The following is an 8,743-nucleotide window of genomic DNA, read 5'->3' as shown; positions in this document are numbered from 1 at the left end:
CAAAAGTTGGAAAATATTTCCATGAAAATGATAATTTAAAGAGATCAGAAATAACCATATTATTTGTATCAGAAAAATATAACCATTATAAAGTCATATGCCCCCTCATATCAGAACATGCAGAATTATGAAGCCAATGTTGACAGAAATGAAAGAAGAAATAGACAGCAACATAATAATGGTAGATTTTAATACTTTGCTTTTAATGATGGATAAAATGATTAGAGAGTCAAGAAAAAATCCAATGGACTTGAACATTATAGACAAATTGAACTTAAAAGACATATACAGATTGCTCACCAATAGCTGATTATACATCCAATCCAGCACACATGGAATGTTTTCCAGGATAAGTAGTATGTTAGGTCATGAAACAAATATTCCCCAAATTAAGTAGTTTTAAATCATGCCAAGCATGACTTTCTACTCTGGGTTGCCCATAGGGAATGCAAGCATATGCCCCCAGTTCCCAGAAAATTACCTTGTGTTTGTAACCCATATTTATTCCTCAACTCCTATATTTTGAAGGCAGATTTGTGACTTGGGGCCTTTACATTCAGGCTCAGTCAACATGCAAAAAAATTCAAAATCCCACAAAACTCTTTCTCATTTACAAAAGTAAAAAAGAAAAGAAAAGAAAAAAGAAGAAAAGCCACATCTTCTTCATAGCATTGTTCTCCTTTGTTTATGGGATTATATTTGATTCAGGACTGTTCAAGGATAAAGACTTTCTGTTTTGTGTCACATCTTAATGCTATTTTCATAATACGGTTTTCATACATCCTGTTAGTAAGGACTCCAAAGGTGTTTACAAGCAAATATCTCCAGCAGGCTGTTGTAGTATGGAGCTGGTTTCTTGGCAGTCCTGATAGATGCTTGTTGCTTTGGCATACCTGTAAACAAAAAGAACCTCGTTTGATTGAACAATTATCAAACCAATCCAGACATTGGAGGTGTTACTAAACACCTATTAAGGATTAAAATACTCTTAACTAAAAACAATCATTTAAATACAATTAACATTTAAATAGTATTCAGATATAAATCTGAGTTTCTCAAACACAGTTGAGGCTACCATCTTGTTTTAATGCATTCTGATAAAGTAAAAGAAAATAGAAGGAACCGAAATTGAATTCCAGGTGCACAAATGGGTATTACTTAGGAATACTTTATTTAGCTGTGTATATATGTACATATATGTATAAGTCACAGTAAAAATATTTAATTTACATCATAGGTTGTTATGGGGCTAAGGGTCACAAGTGACAAGGCTCATGTACCCATGTTCCAGTTGCTTTGAGTGTTGGGGCCAACAGTGTGTACCTTTTCCTTTCTCAGGAGAATTTCTCTCTGAAGAGCTTCTCTGAAAATGCCAGGTGATCCTCCCCTTCTCCCAGTGTAAGAAGATGGCAAACCAAAATGAAGGTAAAGGAAAATTCAAACCAACAAACAGCAATTATGTGTTTTTATGTGGTACACTCCATGTTCCTGAACTTCCTAGCATAATCAGGCAGAAGCTATATCCTTTCTAGGCTTTCTCCTCTATTCCGTACTGCTTGATCCCTCCCTACTCAGTTTTCTCCAGAGAAACATCTCTCCACACATCATCTATATAAAACTCCCTGCTTTGGGTTCTATTTCTAAGAACCCAATCATATCTGAAGAACACTCCAGAGGCTCAATAATGCAATCAGCCAATATGAATACAGTATTTTAAAATTGTACTACTCTAGGTTCATAGTTTCCTGTTTCTGTATATTCTGAGGAAAGGTGCAAAATCTTATATAGGAATTTTGAACAAGGGAATCACCGTATTGTGGTTTGAACTGAGATTCAGGAAAGCAGGTGTGCCAGCCATCTGCCAGCTTTTGGGGGATGCTTTTCTCCAAATGTGTCAATCCAACCACTGGTGCACACAAGACTGGAGACCTATGATGCATGGAAGAAAAAAAGGGTTGAAGGGGCAGCCTTGTTTCCCTCTGTAATTTCCCAAATTAGGGAACTGTTGCTAAAAGATAAGGGTGCTTCGGAAATGTCACTTTGGAGCCAGCTATGCTCTCTCATTGAATTGTCCCCAGACTCTTATCTCCAGACAATGACAGGCAAGATGGTCAGCACCTAAAGTTCTAGCATTGTCAAGGCCTCTGACATCAAACTTCTAGCACTTATTGAGTGTCTGCAGGGTGCCCAGTTCCTCATGCTGTTCATTGTTTGACAAATATCAAGTGCTCTGCCACGCATATCTCTCCTGTGGTGCATGGAGCATTGTCCAGACTACAGAAAATAAACTACAGACTCTGAACTAGAAGAACAAATGGAAAAAATTTTGTACACATCAAAAACAGACCCTAGGATACACAAACCAAGGAAATAAGCACACCATAGGTAAACAATCATGGCATTTCAGTAGGAGATTTATTTATTTATGGAGAACTTACCTTTGGAAGGCATTTGCAGTTTTGTTTGTTTGTTTTTAACCAATAATACTTGAAGTCATCTGGATTTGCTGTAAGTTTAGGGAGGAAAGAACAAGAGAAAAGGAAGAGGTCATCTTTGGCTGAATTAAAAGGAAAATTTTAGCAAATGAAGGAACAAACCAAAACTAACCACCAAAAAATAATTAGCTCCCAGTTCTGTAATGATCAGGAGCTCCTCTTTCTCCCTCAGTACCTCTTAGTACTTAGAAATCAGTAATCAGGTTTTATTTGGTTAAATGAATTCTGGTTTATGCAGATAATGGCACATGACATAGCCATTTATGAATAAGGAGATAGGCCTGAGCAGTTTGACATGGATGCCCTCCAAGATCAAATATTTAATGAGAAAATAAAAATGAAAAAACTGGCAAAAATCACTGGTGACAAAACCAATGATTTTACATGTGTGCAAATACATCAATGTGTGCAATATATTATATGTATTATAACTGCCATATGCCCTATATGGCATTTATATGACATATATTGTATCATATATATATATATATCATGGATGATACATATCACATATACCATAGATGATAACATATATGTATCATATATCATATAAATATATATTCTTTATATACTGTATATTATGCTATATATTATATATCATGAATATACATAGACACACACATTTAGGAAGATTAGAAAAGAAATGTTGGAAGGAGACTTTTTACACCATTTCCCTATTTCTTAGAAATTTTCTTTTCCTGTGTGTATCTGTAACCAATTGAGAAACATTTATAAAGACAACAACCTATAAATCAAGGCAACTAAAAAATACACTAAACAAAATTAGCTCTGTTGTGGAGGGTTGGTGATTAAATGGTGGGACTCATAATTTCTAAATTGTACTCTTATTATATGTTATTTCTTGGAATTCCTGTAGGTGCTTTAAAAATATGTTAATGATTGTAACTTAATCAACACCATGTTGGGGTCTTATCTCCAAGTGCTATGTCCTACCAGAGTGTCCTAAGGAGCTGTCTATATTTAACCATTATGATTCAGAACACTTAGAAAACAATATGTTCAGTAGCACAGGTGAGTCTTCCACATCTCACTGCACCCCCATCCCACCATATAATTCCTAACACTATCTTGGAAGGAGATGCTTCTTGGACAATAGAGCAAACTGATCCTGGTTCAAATGAGGAACAAAGTCCTTCTGAATAAATATTCATCCCCTTGTAAGAAAGGAATGCCCAGGCAGATGAAGTTTCCAGTGTCGAGACTGCTTCTTTTCTACTACTGCCCTGTATTAAGCAGCAGCCTGCTTAATTCTTTCTTTGAAAATATTAGGAATGAAAACTTGAATTTCTAAAATGTTTACTTGGGATCAAAGTATAGCATCCACCTAGTAACTCTGAAGGATGTAGCTGCTAAGAACTAAAAATACCCTTGGGGGAGGGCTGTGCAGATGGGGAGAGGAGAGGGGGTTGGGGGACAGGGAGAACTCAGAAGAGCAACCATCTGAGCAGATTTCACACGATGAATAGGGAGTTTGTTGGCTGTGTGGACTTTAAAAATAGAACCTCATTTCTGAGGCGTGGGTGCCCTGCTCCAGAGCCCTGGAAGAAGCCTGCTAAGAGGGATGATTAAAATGAAAGATTGTGCAGCTTTAAGGAAATGTTGGCATAAAGAAATGGCACCGATTACTGATGCTCCAGCCACCTTCTAAAAGGTTTTCGCAAATTGCTTTCCTTGGATGAAATACCAAATATCTGTTCCCAAATGTTATGAAGCAAAATAAATCACATTCCATTGACACATCCAATATGTCGTATCAGAGACCCTAAATCCAAACAAAGCCAAGCTGCCGTTCCCTCCGAGCTATTACATCGCTTTCTCTTGCTTTTGTATTAGAGCTGCAAGACGAAAACTTGTTCCTGGTAAACAACAAGAAAAGATTATCTCTTCCTCCTCCCCATATGAAATGAGAAATCAGATCAGTAACTGATACATTTTTAGAGCCCTAAAGTAATTCAGAAATCATTGACAATAATCCTAGATGTTCTCAAATGATGATAGTGTATGCCAGAAAGGGCAACAACTGACCCCAAAGTCAGACCTCTTACTTTCCATTGTTCATTAAATATGGCTATACTAAAATGTTCAGTGTAGTATTTGCTCCATTCTAAAACTTTATTGCTGTCATAAACAAAGTTTTAGGGATGGTAGGGGGGGATGTCTAAGAAGTCATTAGTGCTTGAAGTTAGCCTAGAAAATACTCCAGTGTTAAAAAAAAACTGTATACACTGTGGAACTACTGCTTGTTGAATTTCATAGGTGGAAATTCTGAGTTACTGTATGACCATATTTATTTGGATGTCCAAGATGCTGTTGTATCACCCCCTGGCCACTACAAGTAGTGACTGATAAAAACTTATAGCTTCCCTGAGATTGCAGGATACTATATTTGGGTTTCATTCTTGCTCCAGAGCTCTCCTCTGTGATCAAGCTGAGTATGGTCTCCAGTTGGGATCAATCCCTTGTTCACCACCTTCCTCTGCCCTCCTCATTCCCCTACAGTTTGGTCCTGGGAGTCTGCCTTCAGTACATCAATTATTTCTTGGAAACCTGCCCTAAAATACCAAGTGAGTATGTCTGAGAGGCAATAAATAACATATAACAGCTACTAGTATCTTATACCATTTTCATTCTATACTTACCTTGGATAACTGAGAAAACAGTTCAGTTTCTGCTGGGAGCAGAAGCTTGCATTCTCCTCTTTGGGTATTATAGAATGTTTTCTATGTTTCTTAGCTTTTTCATTTCATCATATACATATATATATATATATATATATATATATATATATTAGTAAACATACTGTACAGAGGGGTTACAGTACAGGAGCAAGGAAATGAGTCCATTTCCTATCGAACATTGTTACCCCCTCCTTTGTTTTTCCTCTATCATCCCTTTCCTCCCCTCCTCCCCAACTCCTCCCTCCCTTTCCCCCCTCCTGGCAAAATTGTAAAGTTCGTTTTCAACATAGTATCTTGTACATCTCATTACTAATTGGGTCATCCTGTATCCTTATTTCAGCATTTTGTTATTTCCTTTCCTCTCCCCAAATTAGTAAATGTATATACAAGATGCAGGACACCGGAATCAAATACCACTGTATTATACATGGGGGAAGAACATATAAAGAAACAAAAAAAATCACATAATACATTATAAGTATATTACAAAGAACAACAAGAAAGATAAAATCTCTTGTGTCCCTATCTTGGTGGGAATGTAAACTTGTTCAACCACTTTGGAAAGCAGTAGAGAGGTTCCTCAAGACTACACAGAGAGCTCCCCTATGACAGCAATCCTACTTTTAGGCATTTACCCATCCAATCACAAACAAGGCCATACTAAAGCTACCAGCACACCTATGTTTATGGCACCATTTATTCACATAAAGCTAAGATATGGAACCAACCCATATGCCCCTCAGTAGATGAATGAATCCTAGGTTTTTCTGCTTGGTTTTAATGCTTTTTGGCTTTCACCATCCATGTTTGCAGTACCCTTTGAGTCATCTTTCCATTTTTCCTAAAAGGAACGTGGTGTCCATTGTTTTAGGTATGGTGAAGGAAGAAGAAAGACACATGGTTGAATATTGAGTCACCACCTGAAGTGGCCATTGGAGATTCCTTCTCTTTTCCCAGTTTTCTTAATGAGCATGACACTAGGTTCTGAGACCTTGATCAACCCAACATACTGATACTATTCAGCAGATAGGTAGAAGGACAACAAGCTTATATATTTTCTTAAGAGAGATTCATGGTCTATAAGCCATGCAAAATAACTGTCTAGCTTACCCCCCCCAAATGGTATTCATTGACAAAGTATGGACTGGCTCAAATGATTAATATGATAGCTACAGAGAGAATAGAGAATGGAGAATTCTCTATGATCCTGTTTACTGCTGAGGAATGAATCTTCCATCTGTTAAGACTATTTGGTTAACAGCTCTTGAATTCAAGATAAGCTGAGGTCACAGCCCCATTGCTTGACTGTCCTGAGTCAGTAAGAGTGAACAGCTAGTGTACAGCTAGCTGATTTTGGGTGTTCATTAGATTTACCTATGGAATGATTTATAAAATACAGTATAAAGACCCTTGTACTGAAGGACTTGTACTGAAGGTCTGAGCGCTGTCCCTGAGTTCTTTTGCTCAAGGATATCATTCTACTACTTTAAAACACAGCTCCACTTCTTGTTTTCCAGTGGTCAATTAGAGTTCAGAGTCTCATGGATTTTCCTACTTATGCTGCTTTGAACTATGATCTTTAGATCTCAGCCTCCTGAGTAGATAGGATTACAAGCATGACTCAGCAGCACCAGGCTCATGTAAACCACTTTATGACTAATTAAATAAGTATATCTAGAAGTAAGACCAAGGCATTTGATATTTTCAAAATTTGGCATTTGCTTTGTAAAATTTTATTTTACCTAATTTATTTTTAAGAAATATTTTTTATTTTCTTTAAGTAGTTGTACAAAGGAGTTTCCATTCAACAGAGCAGTTTATGAATACAGTGCCTGTTCATCAATTTCACCATTTGTAACATTCTCAACCTCACCCTTTCTATAACTTCTTAATTTTTAGGTTACATATTGAATATTTTGAAAATTAACAAGGCAATTTATGTACACAATGAATCTTGATCTGTGTCATCCTTGACGATCTTCACCCCTCTTTGACCTACCCCTTTCCTTATTTTTCTCAGTTCTATGGTGTATACAATTCATTCTTAACTGAATTCTACTCATTTCTCCCATTCATTCTTCTACCCTTCTACTCTTTCCCTCCACCACTTGCAAATATCCATTTCCTGATACTCATTTTGTTTAGGCTTTGATATAGAGCTACTCTATGACTCAGCAATTCTACTCCTGGGCATTAGAGCACAAACAAGGATACACTAAAGCCACCACCACAACAATGTTTATTGCAGCATCATTTATGATAGCCAAGATATGAAATTATCCCAGATGCCCCTCAGTGAATGAATGAATCAAGAAAATGTCTTATATATACACAATGGAATTCTACTAATTCATCAGAAAAAATGACATTGTACCCTTTGTAAGAAAATATAAAAACCTGAAGAGGATCCAGAGAAGTTCCCTCATGAGTGGGAACTAGAATGTGCCCATAAATCTCAAAGTAAGCATACTGGGTGGTACCCAAGCAGTTATAAATGAATTAACTAAAGTATAGAATCTATGGAGCATGCAAATAGTATAACTCTTTAGAAAGAGCAGGTCAGTATTTGGCAATTCCAAAACTCCCTAAGTCATTTCTTTGGGTAGCCCTTGATGTAAAATACTGATCTAGAAAAAAATCCTTCAGAGTTTACTTTAAGTTCTTTTGTAGGAGGACAGAGTACAATATTTACCATTATTGTATAACTGCATAAAACTGGAAAGGGGATGATTCCCTAAAAGAAAACTATATTTCAGAAAGGAAATGAATACTGTGCAGTGAATCAACTGGTAAAACAATAAAGATCTGTTTCACATAAAATCTAATCAAGCACTATTTTAACATTTAAAAGCATATACTGGATGCTCAACAAATATTTCCTAATAAACAAATCTCAAAAGCCCTATTTTCTCCTTGAATGAATTCATAATACTCAAAGCATGCTTTTGTTTTATTTTTTAATCCAAATTCTCCCTTTTGTCATTCCAATATTCCACTTCATTCACTCAAAATTCAGATATTTCCACCTGATCTTCTTTATGGGTAATGAGTTTCTGCAGATTCTTTATATCCTTTATTTGTTCATTGGAATTCTGGCATGATGGTAAGAGTGTCCTAGCAGGACCCTACAGAGAAGGGAAAGTGAAAAATATTCTCCACTCCCCTAGACTACAGCATGCAGGTGCTACCTACTTCTCCATCCCTCTGATCCTCTAGGCTGAAGAAGAAACACTCAGCTTACTTCATCCTGCTTTTGGCCTTTTGGGGATTTGGTTTATTGCATGTATAGAAGAAAGCCCAATAAACTAGAGGAATAATTTTTACAGCTGACACAGACCTATAACAGCAAATTTTAGATGTTCATTAAGATTCAGTCTAAATAAAGTAAAATATGATATATCCATAAATGTTGTGTGGACAATTCCTGCTCTCTAAAGCAAGAGATCATCTAATGTTCTTAAAGTCAGACAACTACAATGTAAAATAATATCTTATTCTACAATGGTAGAAGAAAATAGTGCTGAAGCACTATGGACTTGTACCCACTGA

General features: G+C 36.4%; 1 long non-coding RNA gene across 2 annotated transcripts in view; it reads right to left on the bottom strand.

The window, feature by feature from the left end:
- Positions 1–222: 222 nt before the first annotated feature.
- The window catches only part of LOC138817248 (uncharacterized), a 46,450-nt gene continuing 37,929 nt past the window's right edge, over positions 223–8,743 (bottom strand). For both annotated transcript variants that reach the window (XR_011368787.1, XR_011368786.1), the window contains exons 3-4: positions 2,439–2,506; positions 223–893 (exon numbers count right to left, since the gene is read on the bottom strand). This is a non-coding gene — a long non-coding RNA (uncharacterized lncRNA). The remainder of the gene's footprint in view (positions 894–2,438; positions 2,507–8,743) is intronic.

The sequence above is a fragment of the Dipodomys merriami genome, unplaced genomic scaffold (genome assembly GCF_024711535.1).
Source record: "Dipodomys merriami isolate MVZ:Mamm:240054 unplaced genomic scaffold, mDipMer1.0.p SCAF_7, whole genome shotgun sequence".
NCBI lineage: Eukaryota > Metazoa > Chordata > Mammalia > Rodentia > Heteromyidae > Dipodomys > Dipodomys merriami.
Note: the sequence above shows the minus strand (reverse complement) of the source record. Positions and strands in the feature narration are given on the sequence as shown.